Source organism: Microtus pennsylvanicus, chromosome 14, assembly GCF_037038515.1.
Source record: "Microtus pennsylvanicus isolate mMicPen1 chromosome 14, mMicPen1.hap1, whole genome shotgun sequence".
Taxonomy (NCBI): Eukaryota; Metazoa; Chordata; class Mammalia; order Rodentia; family Cricetidae; genus Microtus; species Microtus pennsylvanicus.
In genome coordinates, this window is record NC_134592.1 from 43,070,212 (window position 1) to 43,088,172 (window position 17,961).

The 17,961-nt window shown below is 45.4% G+C and overlaps 1 pseudogene; it reads left to right on the forward strand.

Moving 5' to 3' along the window:
- Positions 1-2,274: 2,274 nt before the first annotated feature.
- LOC142834724 (serine/threonine-protein kinase RIO1 pseudogene) lies at positions 2,275-3,369 on the forward strand (annotated as a pseudogene).
- Positions 3,370-17,961: the final 14,592 nt, after the last annotated feature.

Consider the following 17,961-nt stretch of genomic DNA (forward strand, 5'->3'; position numbering starts at 1 on the left):
AGAGGAAACACTACACAACACATACATCAGTGTTTATCACCAGGGCAGTAACTCAGGTCTTGCGTTGTGCAAAAGAATTAAGTGGTAATGTTGCCTTTTTCTTTGAGTCCATGGAGGAACAATAAGCAATCAATTAGGGAATCTGGGGCCACCATTATCTAATGTTAAACATCCAGTCAAATGGAATGAACCAAGAAGTTCTGCCCCATGTGAAACCCATGAAAACACACAGAGAAAAGCTTACCCAGCACTAAACAGAAAGTTGAGAATGTGGAAATAGCCCAAAGGTTCACTAACTAAGAATGGATTTCCAGAAGGGATATAACCGTATGATGGAGTACTACTCAGTAATAAAAAGAACTGATGTACTGCTATGCACTGCAACGTGGATCAGCTGTGAAAACACTCTGTGGAGTGAAAGAAGTCAGTCAAATGCCCACAGCTACTTACATGACACAGCCAGAAGAGGCGAAACTATAGACACAGAAGGCAGGTCAGCAGTTGCCTGGGGCCTGAGAGGAGGGCTATCAGTGCGAATAGAGAGTGGCGGCTAACATTTCAGGGTTTTCGTTTGGGATCCTGAATATTCTAATATGGACTGTGGTGATAGATGCTCCGTCTAGTAAATGAACTTCCCGAGAACCAAGCGCTGGTGACTGTGCCACTGGAGAGCCACGGTCGGCGAGCATGCTCAAAGCCACTGAACTGCAGGCTGTGAAAGGAATGAGTTCTATGGGATGTGAATGGAGCTCCAGGAAGCTGTTATTTGCTAAGGCTGTCAAAGGGGCAGAGCAGATTATTACGGAACAGGGAGATCCCCTAGCCAGTGGTTACAGAGGATGCTAAAAATTCTGTCTGGAAGCGGAAGTTCAGTATTTGCATAACGGTCTTTGGTCATCTTAAAATGGGCAATAAGAAAGCAACAGGGGGGCTCCACTCTTCCCTCTGCCCCCACAAGTTTGCTTTTATGAAAGAGTAAACATTGGCATGGTTTAGATCAATCAGAAAATGCTTTCTTCCCAATAGTTCTTCACTCTTCTGAATCTTGAAAAGGCAAAAATGAGTATTTTATCATTTGTCTAATAGGGGACTTTTATTTATTTGTATTAATTTTGAAAGATCTTTGACACAAGCAAGCATTCCCACCTCCCCTCTCCCAGATATATGTGTCTGAAGCTAACAGTTTTAAACTCACCAAAGAGCGCTGAGCTAGGCTGTAGGATGAAGACCGTAAAAAGCATCTGTGGTGTTAATGGCTGCTACATGCTACAGACCAGCTGGGGCCTGACAGAATGCTGGGCCACAGAAACGCTGTAAGTGAATAACACGAGGAGCAGTCTATAAATAGAAAGGCCAGCAATTATCAGCCAAAACACACAGATACTAGAGAGGCCACACAGAAAGGTGTAAGGGCACCATCAGGGTATGGCTTGGGCAGAATGACCTCTGTGTGTAAAGATGACAATAAACCTTCTCCAAGCTGGTGTGAGGAATTAGCTTAAACTCCTTTTTCCCTTTCCCTCTCCGGTGTCCACTCAGCTCTCCAGAGAGGAAAGCTGGGCCTGGAAAAAGGAGATGTGGGGGTACTAGCTCTCACCTAGGCTCCCCACTTGTTCTATGAACACACAGGAACGGGGTGGGAGGTTCTGGTCTGTAGGGATAGTCCTCTTATTTCAGAGATGCTCAGAGTGTCTTAGGAAACTAGAACCCACAACCCCGGCCTCTGTGTGCCCAGCAGAGGAGTTTGCCCCGCCTTGCTTGTTATCCAAGGAGACACATGAGACCGACTGAGTTTCTCCCCAGCAAAGCCCATGATTCCATGCTTTGGTTGCCGCCCCTGGATTTTAGAGTGTATCATTCCTTTGAGCCAGAATTTCCCTCTTCATCTAGTAACCTCCCACACGTCGTCTCAAGCTCACCTTGTCTTCAAGGCTTCCCCAGTTCCCTCAGGCAAAATTACTCATTTCCCACCTCCGCACTCCTAAAGCTGTCTCCAGCACAGCCCTTAAAACGGCTTGATTCTCCCTCCAAAGACTGAGGGCTTCAAAAACGAGGATTAGAGCAGATATATTTTTAAACTCCCATCACTTAGCATGACTGGTGTATCATTAAGTACTTAATGAATGTTTTTCAGATTCCACAAGTTCAAGGTCCTAATATGTGCCCCGAGAATGTAAAGTTGAATCTTGGCCCAGAAGAGATAAGGAAAATACATGATTGGTGTGTGTGTGTGTGTGTGTGTGTGTGTGTGTGTGTGTGTGTGTAAACGTACACATGCTTTATTTAGAAAAGACCATTGAGGTGAATAGCCATGTAACTGAAGAATTTAGCTTTCATCGTGGCTATTGTGAAGGAAACCCTAGAAAAATGGTGAAGATGTGGGCAGAGAAGGAAATGAGGAATTTATCCAGGCTAACAACAGCAAACATACCATGTCCAAAACCAATCAAGCTAAGAAGTCATGTTCTTCTCATGGGCTTCATTGGCAAAGATGACACGCCTGCACCACTTTTGAAAAACGTCCATTTGTCAGAATCGGAGGCACAGAAGTTGTACCTGCAGGTCATTCAGCACATGAGGAAAATGTATCAGGACGCTAGACTTGTCCATGCGGATCTCAGTGAACTCAACATGCTGTACTGTGGTGGAGATATGTACATCACTGATGTTCCTCAGTCTGTGGAGCATCATCACCCACACGCATTGGAGAAAAGACTGCGCGAAGGTCAATGGTTTCTTTTTCAAATATATATGCTGTCGCTGTGACGACTGCTCCGGAGCTCTTGGAGTTTGTCACAGATCCTCCCATCATCCTTGGGAACATGGATGCTTATCTTGAAAAGGCCCTGGAAACAGCATCCCAAAGGACCAGGAAGAAAAGACTAGCCAAGATCATGTGGATGAAGAGGTGTTCAAGCAAGCATATATCCCCAGAACCTTGAATGAAGTAAAAAAGTATGAGAGAGATGTGGGTATAATGATGAGGATGAAGGAAGAAGACACGGCTTTGAATACTCAACAAGATAATATTCTATAGCAGACTGACACGGGATTGAAAAAAGATTTGTCAGGAGTCCAGAAGGTCCCTGCACTCCTAGAAAGTGAAGTTAAGGAAAGGACTTGTTTGGATTCAGAAGATGCTAGAAGTTCCCAGTGCTCTGACACAGACTCCGAAGAGCAGGGAGATAATGCCCAGTGCAAAAAAACACAATGCTGACCCGACGTTGATAAAAGGGAAAGAAAAAAGATGGTCAAGAAAGCCCAGAGAGAGAAGAGGAAAAGTAAAATCCCTCAACATGTGAAAAAAAAAGTAAAGAAAAAAACAGCCAAGGCCAAGAAAGGCAAATAGAACGAAGAGCTGTGTTGTGGGCATTCCTACTTTCTAAGCCCCAGGTAGAAGTTGTAGCTGGAGGATGGCTTCTTGACTGCACCCGAGTCTTTACCATCTCTTCCTCTGGGGACGAGTGATTGCCTCAAAAGCCCATAATGTCGGGATCCAGCCACTGGCTCTGCTTCTAATCGATTAAAGTACTATTTTAATAAAGAACTTTTTACATTTTATTTTTTATATATTTTCTCCTGCAAACTTTTTCAGAATCATCATAAATATTTAAATGTGATGACCATCCACGGCCTTATAAAAGTGAGCATAAAGGCATTTGGAGCATAAAGGTTATTTGTTTTCTTTGTACATGTCAAAGACATGTCTGAAACCAATTGATTACCAAGCTGGGGCCTCTACCTCGAGTTCTATTCATAAGAGAAGTCATGTGGCCATGATGTTGCTGTTCACAGCGGCTCTGTTCTTGTCATATGATCCCACTTCGTCTTTTACATGCCTTTTCTTGCTAGACCTCAGCTCATCAGCCATTTCTCGTTCAGCCATTTGTCATGTTTATTTGATCATCAAACATTTAAGTATTTTAGGTACTGGGAGATAGCAGTGAATAAAACAAAATTACCTCTTTAAAAAAAGAAGAAAAAAGAGCATGTCAACAAACAGGAGGTGAACTGAAGTGACATTGATTTCCAGTACTTTCCCTTGATAGAACACAAATTGTCACACAATGAAAGGGACTTAAGAATTGCCTTCTCCTTTGCAAAATGAAGAAGACAAGAATTAAAGGTTTAGGAACTGGGTTGGCCAATCCCAGCTTGAGACACAAGGATTTTAACTGGGTTAGTGACATTTCAAATTTTTCCTTAATTAGAAAAATCCTTGGCTTAAACCGAGCCCTTTGTGCTTAATGAGAAGTGAAGGCTGAGCGCTTCACGTGTCTGGTTTCTTCCCACAGAGCCTCAGGTTAGACGTCTCCATCAGCTAGGCTCTTTCCAGGGAAGAACCCGGTTTCATTTTGGTTTTCAGAGCTGCTGGGAGAGCTGAAGACTGTGTTTCAGAAATAAAACCAGAACTGGGAAGCTCTTGGCCTTTATGTGGCAACAACGAAAGAAGCCGTCAGATAATGCCCTCCGGGCTGGCCCTGGTGTTCCCTACTGCTACCAGCCAGAAGCATCACGTGTCTACCCTCGATCTGCAGGACATCTAGATAGCTCACAGGAGAAGCAGAGACGGACACCCAGAAGCTAAAGCTGTCTGTGGACACGAGGACCTTTGCAGACCCTCTGACCCAGAGTCTGTGACTGTCCCATGGCCGTCCTGTCCCTTGCTAGAGCATTACCATGTACAAAGCACAGGGTGGCTTTTGTCCCAGAGAACTCGCTGTAGCCTCTCTTCTCCTTTTTAGCTTTGTTACACTCAAAGGGAATAGCAGTGTCAACACAGAAAACAAAAATGCTGGAAAAATGGCAGAGTGTGCATGCATGTGTGTAGGTGTGTGTGTGTGTGTTTTGTTTTCTCATTAAGTGTTTGTTAAAAGCATGGAGTTTTTCATCAGTTCTTCGTTGGATTCTGTGTGACAATTATTAAGTGTCTTCTTTTTTTCAAGCCTTCATTTGCTCGCGTATATAAGCAAAAACATCTCCTTGGGTTCTTAATAGATTTTTATATGAGAAATGCTTATAACGATGCCTGGTCTTCATAAATGGGAGCTAATGTTATTATTCTAAAGGGAATTTCCTCTCAAGTGCCAATTGTAGGAATTTATAGGATTATGTTTTAATGAATTCTTTTTCATAAATTCAGTAAAGCTTGGCAATGTGTCAAAGAGATACATTTCCCTGGACTCTAAATAGAATCCAAGTGACCAACGAAGTAAATGACCAGCGTTTACCCGCCCGGTGGATCTGTATCCCCTGACTGCAAAGATACAGTTATATTGCAAGGTGCTCAGCTTTCTTTTGCCTTTGGCTGCATCTGAGACTACGCTGGAGGAAGAGCCTCCTGGTGCTCCCTCTGAAGACGGAGACAGGCTTTTACTTTGCTGTTTTCTTGTCCATACCACGACACAAAAGACTCATTTCCGTCCAATTTTGATTACACCCTGTCTGGCTTTGGTTCTGTGCCAAACTGGGGTGGTCAATATGACCCTGGTCAATGACTGTGATGACTAAGGTGTAAATCGGTTTCGGGCCAAGGATGTCGACTGGGAATTAAGAAGCCACATGGTCTGGGAAGCAAGTCACCTCAGAGGATTTTAGAACAAAGGGTGACTGAAGTGGGGGGGGGGGCGGGGGGCGGGGACGGCTTTGCTCACCTAGTATATCACCAGCACGTTATTAGGAATGGGAAGTGGGGCCGGAACTGTTTCTGTTTTGACTTCTAGATCATCCTGGTGTGAGCAGAGTTATGTCTGCGAACGGGGGATTTCTGGCCCGCTGTTGGCAGAGCACACAGTTCCTTCCTGTCGAGTTGAAAGTTTACTCTTTCCTACCAGAAGCCTCAAGAAGCTCAGAGTCAACTTTCCAGACGCCTCCCTTCCTAGTCGTCCTGAAATCAAGGAGCCCATCCCACATCTTTGTTTTTATCCCTCACTTGGTTGGGTGCCTGCTTGAGTTCTCAGAAGAGAGGAGCAACTTCCAAACTTAGAGGCTGTGTTCTCAGAGTGGGATAAGAAGATGTAAACACAGAGCTACGACCAGCTCCAGGGAAGAGCAATGTGGAAGGAAAACTCACAGTCTCCTCCGCAGAGCTGAGGAGCTGGGAGTAAACCCTTGCTTGGCTGCAGATTTCCATCGGCGAGCGTCTCTTCGCCTAAGGCGCGGGGCCCGAAATCTGTCCCTGGACCAGCTTTGGAGAAACATACCGTTTGTTGGCATCATTTCGGATGCAGGAAATCCTGTGTTTATCACTCTAGGAAATGCTATATAAAATTTTGGAGTATTTTCCTCTTCCAAATTGAGCTTTGGCAATGGTGTCAGGCTGATAAGAAGTTTGTTTAGGAAGTGGCGCCGTAGCCGGAGCACAAACAGCGGCCCCACTGCTTCCACTCGGCTTCTCCAAGTCTGTGGACGGAGCTGCTACTTCTCGGCAGGCCAGACCCTCGAAGCCCGGTCCTTCATGCACACTAGGATGCCAGTACCTCCAGGGAAGTACAGAAACCTCCTTGGGAGCATCCTAAAGACACAGAGGGTCTGGCAGTAGTGGTGGCTCAAGCCTGTAATCCCAGACTAGGGAAGCTGAGGAAGGAGGACTACCAGGAGCTCCTGGAGTTGTCGCAATGAAAGATACTTCAACCAAACCAAAGTGATGGAAGGAATGCCCTAGATCTCTCGGGTCCAGCTTGGACTACTGCAGCGTCATGTGTAACAGGGAAATTAAGACTCTGATTCTTAGTTACCCTGATTAGCAAGTCAGTGGGCATGAACTAGGTTCTTCCTCAAATCAAGAATTTAAGTGAGAATGTCTATCATAATGACTGAAGTCTCCTCTAGTTAAAAGATGAAGGGCTAGACCACGGAGATGGCTCAATGGATATAGTATTTGCTATGTATACATGAAGACCTAAATTCAAATGCCCAGTACTTACAGAAACAAAACTTACAAAAACAAAACTCAGGGGTATAATCCCAGTGCCTGGGATTACAAGAGCTAGGGAGATCCTGAGGCCTTGTTTGTCTAGCTGAAATGGCAATCCTTGGGTTCAGTGAGACTGAAGAAAATTAAGATGAAGAAGTGACTGTGGAAGACACCTGACATGATTGACCATGATTGATCTTTGGTGGCCACATGCACCTACTTGGAAGAGTGAGTGAGTGAGTGTGTGCACAGTACACACAGAGAGATATAAAGGGCTCTAGACAAAACTGAACCGGCCTCACACATCACAGTAAAGATGCTCAATAACACATCTAAAGGGAAAAGACATCAAGCAGCTGAAGGCACTGGCTGAGCATCTAGTGTAGAGCAACATGCAGCTTTGTTAGAATACACTCAGCTCTGACCGAGGGTCAAAGGACTTTTGACAATGATCCTACCAGAAGGCCATATGGAGAGGGCAAGGCTCCGCCCTCAAATTAATCGAGTTGTAAGAAATTCCTTTAGATTACTTGCATTTGTTTCTCCTCCTTCTATTTTGTTGTTTTCTAATTAAATTGTTTTTGCTTAGCTGTATTCTTCTGTTCCATATATATGCTTTGCTGGTGTGTTTGTATGCACACCACACATGTACCTGATGCCCCTGAGTTTGGAAGATGGCATCGGATGCCCCGGAGTTAAGGGTAGCTGGGAACCAAACCTTAGACCTGTGAGGAAGCAGCAAGTGTTCTTAATCACTAAGCCATCTCCCCAGCCCCTGTGTTCTAATTTTTGAGTTAAACTGTTAGTTCCCTTTTACTCAGTTTTCTTTGTAAGAATCAAAGGCGTTGATAACTACGCCTTTGCCTTTGGCTGTGTTCTCTGTGTAGTGGAGCCTTCTCACACAGGCTCATTTTACACTTGTTATTTTGAAATAGTCCATGTGATATAATTACTTACAACCATCCCAATTAACTCAATTAAAAAATCTGAGTCCTCTATTTAATGGCCAGACCAAGACAGGGCTCACACCTCTGGAAAGTCTTTTGGTGTCCAAGTTCAGGGGCACAGTGTTTTTAAAGACAAAATTATAATTACATCAGTGTGCATGGGGGCAGGGGGTACATTAGTGAGAGATTCAGAGTTGCCTAGCAGCAACTGCTTTCTTTGCAAGGCCCAGAAGTATTTTCCAGACACTGCACAATATGTTTGGACCATGATCAAGGTCAAACACTGTCCTAAATCACCAAAGTGAATGTACTTGAGTATATTTTGGGGGGGGGGAGGCAGAGGTTGGGGTTGAAGAAGGGTTTCTTGGTGTATCCCTGGCTGTCCTAAAATTCCCTCTGTAGACCAGGCTGGCTTTGAACTCAGAAATCCTCCTGCCTCTGCCTCCTGAGTGCTAGGATTAAAGGCTTAAGCATTTATCAAGAGTCCTGTAGTATGCTACATCTTGTTCCAAATGATGAGAATGAACACTCAGAGGACAAAACAAATAATTTTTAAAATTGTGTACCTCATATCCTAATGGGCAATGTAGGATCAGGAGACTTAATGAAAATACTGTGTGAAAATGCATGATGGTAAGTATTATGCAAAAAACAACGGAACAGTGACTGAGCGTGGTTTCTTGGATGGCTGTGTGCTTTAACTATGAATGGGGTGGTGGGAAGGGAAGTCGTTATTGATAAGGCTACGCAGTTAGAACAAAGGTCTGGAGGAGAGGGATGGAAAGGGCCCACGAGGGCACGGAGATTTTCATAGGAAGTCAGTGTGTGGCACATTCAAGGAAGAAGAGAAGAAGAAGCTGCTGTGTTAAACCAAAGGAGGAGGAGGAGAGAGAGTGGTAAGGCTGAGTCAAAGAATGATGGGCCAGCCTTCAGATGCATCACAAACGTCAAGGAGGCTGTTGTGGGAATTATAGAAATTACTTCCAGTGACCTGGGAGCCTCTAGAGAATTTAAATGTTTAAATAGAACCATATGAACTTTTATTTTCTGGGGTGTTTATGTTTTGTTTCTTTGTTTGTTCGACAGACTCTTGCTATGTAGTCCTGGCCTTGAACTTGTAATGTAGACCAGGTTTGCTTTGAAATGTGTCACAAACTGAAATTCTCCTGCCTCTACCTTTTGAGTGTTGGGATATACAGGTGCTCACCACAATGCCCAGTAAAGTTTACGTATATTCTGAAAATGTCGCGCTGACTGTTATGTTGAGAATAGATCTCGGGGGTAGTTGGTAGAAGTGGTGATGGTGGAGAAATTGGTGGTAGTAGAGGAGGAAAAAGAGGTTGTGGTGGTGGAGGTGGGGGTGGTGGTAGAGATGGTGGTGGGGGGTGATGGTGGTGATGAAGATGATGGAGGTGATGGTGGTGGAGATGGTGGAGGTGGTGGTGGAGGTGGTGTTGATGCAGGGGAACAAGACTGAGAAAGCAGCCAGTTAGGAAGGAAGGCAGTCAGAAAATGCTGATACTTCAGCCAGGGTGACAGGAAGGCTACTATAAGAACAGAACAATTCTGAAGGCAGAGTCAGGGCGAGCGGTTGCCCGAGAGGGTATGTGTCATGTGATAAGGGAAGGTGATGGAGTCTATCACTGGAGCACACCACAAAGGACAGATCCTTGCAGCAGCACTGAGTCTGAAATATCTTCTGCTTACAAAGAGAGACATTAAGTAGGATGTTGGCTGTAGGAATCTGGAGGCCTGGACTGTATACACAAATACGTGAGTTTGGAGTATGTACACACCCACGTATACACACACATGATTTAAAACTTTGTGTGCATACACGATGTCAAAACTTTACTAGTATAAACATTTAAGTTAGAAAAAATTCTTGAATTCTATTTTCCAACTTAGACATAGAAACAAGAGGATCTCGTTACTTATGCTTTATGAAGAATGAAAATTGCCTTCACTTTTATCTCACTTAACCTCCATGGAAACCAGGCAAGAGAGAGAACTGCTGCTTTAAAAGGCGTGTGTTTTCTCTCATGTTTGGGTAGAGGGATACAGAGTCACCGGGATTTGAGGCTCTATTGGTGCCTTCGTTAGAGTTTCTTTGGCTGCAAAGAGACACCATGACGACAGCAACTCTTATAAAGGAAAAACATTTAACTGGGTGGCTTACATTTTCTGAGGTTTGGTCCATTATCATCATGGTGTGATATGGTGGCATGTAGGCAGACATGGTGCTGGAGTTGAGAGTCCTACATCTTGATAGGTTGGCAACAGGAAGTGGCTGGATTCACTAGGTGTGACGTGAGCAGATGAGGCCTCCAAGCCTGCCTTTGCTGTGACACACTTCACCAAGACTATGCCAATCCAACAGCGGCACCTCCTCATAGTACCACTCCCTTTGGGGGCCATTTTCTTTCAAACTACCACGACTGGTGTTCAGAAGGCCGGAAAGTAGGTCGGCAGGGCACTTCAAGTTGCTTTAGGTCACAGCATCAACAAAATGCCTTCCTCTATCCTCCCCTCCCCCACCTCTGGACCCTCTGTCCACAGCATCCTTTTCTCTGTCACTTTCCATTCCTTCTCTCTGGGGCTCCTCTAACACAAATGTCTTATAACTGTGGGAGTCAAGGAGGAGCTTGGAAGATTGCTAACCAATCCTGCTATCTCTGCCATTCCAGAAACACAGCCGTGTTCCAGCTCGAATGTAAGCAAACATGAGTGTAGTTGCTACTCATGCATCCATCAATCCCACAAACCCACACTTACTGGATACTTTTTTCCAAATACTGACTTTAGGACAAAATTTATAAATCCTCCTGCTCTCATATGGAAAGAAAAGGGACAGATAATATACAAAATACACAAATAAATTGTAATAGTATCTTAGGAAGTCTAGTGGGATAGACGGAGGTGTGAAATACTGGGTTGTGAGGATAGAGGGTCATGAAATGGGGTGACCAGGAAAGGATAGACCAGGATGAGAGAGACTTCCTGGAGGGAACCCAGAAAGGGAACAAAGGGAAAACTCAGAGCTAACTGGGTGTGGAGAATATGCCCTGAGGGAGTGACCCAGAAAAAGCTCTGAGGTTTACACAGTCAAGAGGCAGCAAGGAGGCTCTGTGGCCCGGAGTGACCACTGGAGCATAAGGACGCGGTGAGACTTGAGCTTCTAGGGAGTGGGGGCTGGATGATGTGGCATTCATTGTGAAGCCTTAGGCGTCTGCTCTCATGAAACAGGGCCTACTGACTAGCTGCTTGAGACTCCTGCTTTCTGTGAGAGTTCTTGACAAAACAGCAGCCTCCCTCTCTTCTCAATTCGCTCACACTTGCAGCCAGATTGTTGGCGCTAAGCCTCAGTAAATGTGTAAGTGATGGAGCAACCTCTGCCTGGAGGCTGAGCAGGCTATGAGAGACGAAAGGATGGCTGTGGCCATACATGTTGTTATGTGGGATAGTTTGGGTACCAAAAACACAATAGTAGGGGTTACTGACTATTTTTCGTTTCCATTTAAAGCTAAGATGTTCCATCAAAATACATGTCTTGATGTTCTGATCTGTATTGATTTTATCTCTAACTCAAAGAGTCTTTGAAATGTGTAGTTTGATTTGGTCTTGGAGTTCTTGGTAGAAAGAATTAATGGTATCATGGAGGCGTTTTCCCTGAACCCTTGGAACATGTAAATCTGCCCTTTCCCGTGAAGAAAGGGACTTTGTGGACATGACAAAGGTCATGGCTGAGTCGAGAAATTTCCACGTTGTCTCCTGGACTGAAGCGGAAGGCGCGAGTCTTTAAAACAGAGAATATGCTCTAGCCTCAGATGTGGCGGAGAGGGAAGGACCTTATGACCATAGCATAAGAAAGGCTCAGTGTGCCATGGTGGCTTTGGGAATGAGGAAGAAAAGGTGTTACGGGTCAAGGAATAAAGACGGCCTTCTAAAGCTGGTAGAGGCCAGGAAACAAATCTGCTTTCAGAGTCTCCAGAATAGAAACCTCTGCTGACACCTTCCTTTTACTCCAGGGAGATCTGCTTCAGACTTATGACTGACAGAATCCTGAGATGACCAGCTGGTGCTGCTTAGGCTGGTGCAGGTGTGAGGACTGAGCAGGGCCGGAATGGGAAACTAACGGACACCTTGTCTCAGCATGGTATCTTTCGTTAACACTTTTCTGACTTCCCTTCAAGGATAATTATGTGTATTGGGATTTACTTTTTCTGCTATTTGCTCATCTTTTTCCCTTCACAGCAGATTGACCTATCTATCCTTTCTCTAAGTATTCCTTACAGTTACCTGTCTTTCCATGACCTGCTTATATCACTTCTAATGCAGAATTTGATATCCTTGTTTGGTTCTTGGGTGCATGCTATATGTATGTACACACATGCAGTTTTCTCTCTGTGCAAATGATCAGAAGCAAAGATAATAGTGGTTCGTATTGCCATCTCCTATTAAAAGGGCTCAGAGTTCCTTGAGGAAAACATGGGCTCCATAGCTGCAGAAGGATGGGTAAACTTGGAAAGTTGCCATTCCAGAAACTTAGGGGAAAAAAATTAATGGGACCATATTACAAGAACACACATGCAAGCTGGGGGATGGGGTGGGTGGAGGGTTGTCCTTACTAAATATGGAACAGTTTGGTCATAAAGTAATTAGATAATAAATTATAAACTGGTGTAAAAATGTATGACAGGTGAGTTGATGGAGGAAGTGGGAGGGGCCTTGCTATGAATGGATCCCAGGTAAGCAGGGAGCTTGGAGCTGAATAATCAACATTTGCAACCACAGGGAAGCCTGGCTCAGACAAGCATCATCTCATGGTGCTAAGCCTATGGGGAATTCCACATGAGGAGTAGACCACTGATTAATTGTAGTGAAAAACCAAAAGAAAACTCCATAATTATATAGGGCTTGGACTGAGTGGTCAAAATTACCCCACCACGAGGACAAGTTAACCCCACGTGCCTCTGGTTAGGACATCCTGACACTGAGAACTAAAAACAAAACAAAAGAAAAAAAAAGCTCAATCTAATAAAAATAACTACCAGACAAACACAAACCAAGGAAAGCACATCACAGAAGAAGGGAGGAGGGGCTCATGATTCTGTCTCCATCTTTGCAGGTGACAGTCCCCGGAGTCTGCCCTCTGTTCCCGCGCTTGTGCAATCTCTCTCTGATGCTCCTCCCTTCTTAGGAGATTTTCGCCATGAGCTGTGTCTGGTCTGCCTTGGTAACCCAGACAGTTCATTTTCCTATGTGAAGATTCTTAATCGCATCTGTGATGTTCCTCTGTAAGGGAAGGTAACATGTTTGTCCCATGTTCTTTGTCATGTGGCCTTCAGAGTTGAACACAGATGGTTGAAGTTGTAAGTGTGTGTGTGGGGGGGGGGGATAATTATTCTATGCACTATTGTTCAAAAACATCAGCACCATAAAAGCCAGCAATACTACAGATCATAAAAGACCGAGGAACGATGACAACTGGATGCAGGATCTATTTTAGGTTCCTTTCTGGAGGGAAGGAAGAGGACCCCCATCCTGACATCTGCTGACCAAATGATGGTGTATTCTGATAAAGCGTTAAGATGCACTTATAAATTTGATAAATGTACTTTTATGAGGTATGTCTACCAGAGACCTCTACACAGACACTCTTAGAGTCGGCAGGAAAGACTGTGTGGCCGGCCAGCTGCTGCGCAGGGAACTTGCCCAAGTCATGCTGCCCCGAGTCTTACAGCCCTCTGTCTTCCATGCACAAAACCCCCATCCTGCTTGTCACACTTCAGTTAGCAAGAAGCAGAACTACAGAAGCAGAAAAGCAAGGTTAGTACCTTTAAAGGCTTTCTTGGAACTCTAGGCTAGGTCTTTTTGATGGATTAGGTAAAGACCTGGTTCTGGTTCAGCAGGGGTTGTGGCCTGTGTGTTGGGCTCTCAGTCCAGATCTCTGCTGCTAGTATAGCCTTAGCAGTGCTAAGAGCTGGGGGCCAGTTACATTCCCAATGGTTTTATGGGCATTAGGCAAATGGACTCATCTTAGGGCAGGGGTTTATCATGCCCTCAACATTAATGCCTTAACAGAATTTACTCTTTGTTTTACATAGTTAGGCACGCAGTTGAGCAGGCAGAGTTCTGTAGTGAGGGCTATGAACAGAAGGATTAATGACCCAGCAATGGAAGAAGTAGACTAGTTTACCAGGGGAACAAGGGTTGACCAGCTGCCAGGTTAGTTTTGTGTTCTTTCCTTTTTAAAGATTACTTTTGACCATGGCCAAACTTTCTTTGATTATCCCTGACTGATCGGCCTAGAAGCAACAAGTTTCTCCCAGTGTAATGTAGGTACCTTCTCGCTTCATGAAGGGGAGGTCCAGCCCTCTGGGATTCTCAGGACAAGCTCAGCTAAGGAGTCTACTAGGGCTTTCAGAAGGGAAATAGACTCCCCACGTTCTGCTGGTTTCCCAATGATGATCTTCTACTTCTTGTCAGGCCCTAACATTTATAGGTCTAGGATTGTATTACCTGAGACCACAGGTAGGTTGTGAAGGTTTCCTTTCAAGGGCTGTGAAGGAGTCACCATGCCCCCAGGAAGATTTGATTTTGCAACCTCTCGGAGGACAATATTTGCCTGGCTCTTGGTGGCTCAGGGTGCCGTCAGAAGGTCAGGCATAGTATTGGGTAGATTGGAGCCCCTTTTCTTCAATGGTAGACCCACAGCTCCAGGAATGGACTCCTTTGTGGCCTCTTTTCCAGGTTACCTCTGGATGTGATATTTTACAGAAATCTACTGGAAGGTAGATTGGGTCTCAGTGGATACATTGGCGACAAGCTCCCCTGTTTTGGTCTTTCTTTTCATACCAAGGGGCTCGGCTTTTGGGGGTGATGGGCCTTTACCATCGAGAAACAAAGAAGACCAAATATGATAATCACAGTCATAGGAGCTGTGTCATTCTATTTTTAGTATGTGGAAGTACCTAGTCCCAAGTCCAACAACCCAAGAAGTCTTTCTGAGAAAGAGGGCAGTTTGTCCATTTGCCCCTCGGACAGCTGTCTGTCACTGATCTGAGAGGTTTTGTCAGGACTGAACAGCTCCTCCCATGTTGGCCAGGAATTTAAGAGATATGCTTCCTTCCTTCAGTGTTACCCTGGGTTCCTGCAGGCTCACCCAAATGGACGGCGGGGCATCTTTCTTTTGAGCTGGGCATTCATTCTCCCTGGGTCCTTTTTGCTTACAGCAGAGATGTGTGGGAGAAGGTATCCGTGGATAGGAAGTTTGTCATTGCCTAGCGGGGCTGGCATGGAGCTGGTGCAGCCTCTGCCCCCAAAGCGCTGCCCAGCTCCTTCATCACAACATCATCACAACAGGATGTCCGAGATGGAGAATGGTTCTTTCTCTGGACTGGGACTCCTCGAAAGCCAACCCCCACCCATGGTCTGTGCTGTCCCTGAGGCCATGTTGGTATCCATGATCTGTGCTGCATCCAGACAATGTGTTGATGATGTGGTCTGTGCTGCCATCCCAAACTGGGTTGATGCCCGAGGTCCTTGCGCATGTCTATGGTCTGTGCTGCTACCAAAGGCCAGCTGGATGCTGTGCTCTATGTTTCTGCTGGAGGCCATGTTGATGTCTGTGGTCTGTGCTTCTACCTGAAGCCATGCTGGTGTCTGCTGGCTGTGTGGCCATCAAGGGCCATGTTGATGCCCTCAGCCTGTGCTAACCTGGACTGTAAAGGGCAAGGAAGTTTCTTCTGCAGTGGTATCCGAGACTGCAGACTCACAGTTGCAGATGAGAGACACAGAAGGCTTCTATGACAACCAATTCCCCCCACCCCGCCCCCAAAAGAAATAGTCTAGACAAGAAGCCATTGAAGAGAACTCTGAAAAATTATGACAAGGACATTGAGCTGTAGCTCTTCATGGTTGATGACGTCTGGAGGGGATGGGAGTGGGGAAGGACTTAATTTTCTTTAAGGGACGCCTGGCCACTGCGAGTTTGACCATGCTCCAGTGACTATATGAACAACCTAAAATGGACTTGGTATTTTTTCTTTCTGACCTTTTCACTAGAGCCCGTTTTTACCTGGCCCTGTTAAAACGCAAGGCCACGCAGAGGATCTGTCCATTCAATCAGTCTGCCACCTCCCACACCTCCACCCACTTCATTCCTAGATCACCACAGTGACTTCCATGCGGAAAAGTCACGCGAATGATCAGAATGGATTTTGTGATGGGATACATGTTTGGGCTTTTGGCAAAGTCTAGATGGGCCCCGAAGGATCAGTGTCATGACTGTGGTCTAATGACAGGAACCCTGCAATACACCTCATCAGTGCTGAAACATCCCATGGTCTCAGCAACTGCCCTCCCACCCTTCCCTTCACAAACGCGGGGCAAGAAGCCAGGTTTCTTGGCGGTGGCTGATAAACAGCACAATCAGAACGGTTTGTATAATTCCAGTTAGAAAGTTAACTGCTCCGGACTTCCCAGCACCAGAGGGGCCTCAGAGGAGGGGTGGCAGCATCCTGCAGGAACTTTCAGGACTGTTCTTTTCTGCTTCCAGGATGGAAGGCAGGGGTGCTTGAGGAACAAGATAGCTTCACTGCTCATGTCTGACAGCAGCAGAGAAAACTCTAGAACTCAGCTCTTGGGTGCCCTGTGGTGCTGAGATATTGGTGCAAAGGGATGGGAAAGGCAGAAGGGAAGTGGGGGGTGAGACAGTCTTTAGTGGACCATCCTTAGCAAGCATAGGTAGGTCCAGATAGTAAGGGTCTCTGCCACAATCTATGGACAGAAAGGCCAATCAATGTCTTTATTTTCCTACGAGCCCACCATGCACACGCCAGGTCACAGAGCAGCCCCACTTCTCAGAATCAAAAAGCTCACATTCAAGGCAGCAGGTGAGGATTGTTTTCCACAAAACAATGATAATAATAATGAGGCTTTCTGATGGACAGTCACTAATGAGCCTGTGAAGGGAGGGAGAAAAGAAGGGAGGGAAGGGTCTTCTGATACTGACTTGCAAAGTTCACCTTACGCTGTAGGTTGTAAAGGTCTGTGCATTGAGCTGCCCGAGAGTGCCTGGTACACCTGAAGCCACTCTTTTCTTTCTTTTGGCTTCTAAAGAGTTCAGCAATGGGGGAATCAGGTTTTAGAGATTGGGACAACAACTTGAAAAATTAGCTGTGCAAGTGTCAGCTGAGGTCGGATGAAAGGCGACTTCACTGTGCTTTGCATTTGTGTATTAATCTATTCTCTCTCCCCCTCATTCTCTGTCTCTCTCTCCCTCCCTCCGTCCTATCTCTCTCTCTTTCTCTCTCTTACACACACGCACACACACACACACACACACACACACAGCGGGCATACACAGAGGTAAAGGGGTCAACTTGTTAGAGTCGGTCCTCTCCTTCCAACAAGGGGGATCCAGGGATGGAAATCATCAGGCTTGGCAACAAGCACCTTTATTTGCCGAGCCATACTCCTGACTCTGGCTTTGCACTTTTAGATAAGCTGAAAAAGTCAAGGGCTTAAAAATCTCCCAAGTTAGTTTAGCTGGGATGCTGTGGGTGGTTGGGTATGGAGAGTCTGAACATGGCGTGCACTTTTCTTTGCCATGCACACAGGGGTTTATTTTTGTAACATCCACTTTCTGTTTTAGAGGACTTTCAGGCTCGAAGCAGAATTCCAGTACACTCTCTGCCTCTGCTCAAGCACACCTTGCCCCACTTCAGCAGCCCACCCAAGAAGGACCGATGAGCCCGCATTGATGAATCATTACCTACATCAAAAACTAAGATTAAATTGGTGTCCTCTCTTGGGGTTGCATATTTCATGGCATTGAAAATAATTTAACACTATGTATCCACATCTGTACTATCACATGGGGGGTATTTCACACCCTAAAATCTTGCTCTACCCTCCATTTGGTGACCATTGATTTTTTTTTTAATTGCTTTTAGCTTTGTCTTTTCATGAAGTTACATAAATGTCACCACACAGTACATGGCCTTTTGTCATGGGCTTCATTTGCTTAGTACCATGCCACCGACCGTCTTCTCATGGCTTGATTGATTCAAATATATATATTGGCACCGGACA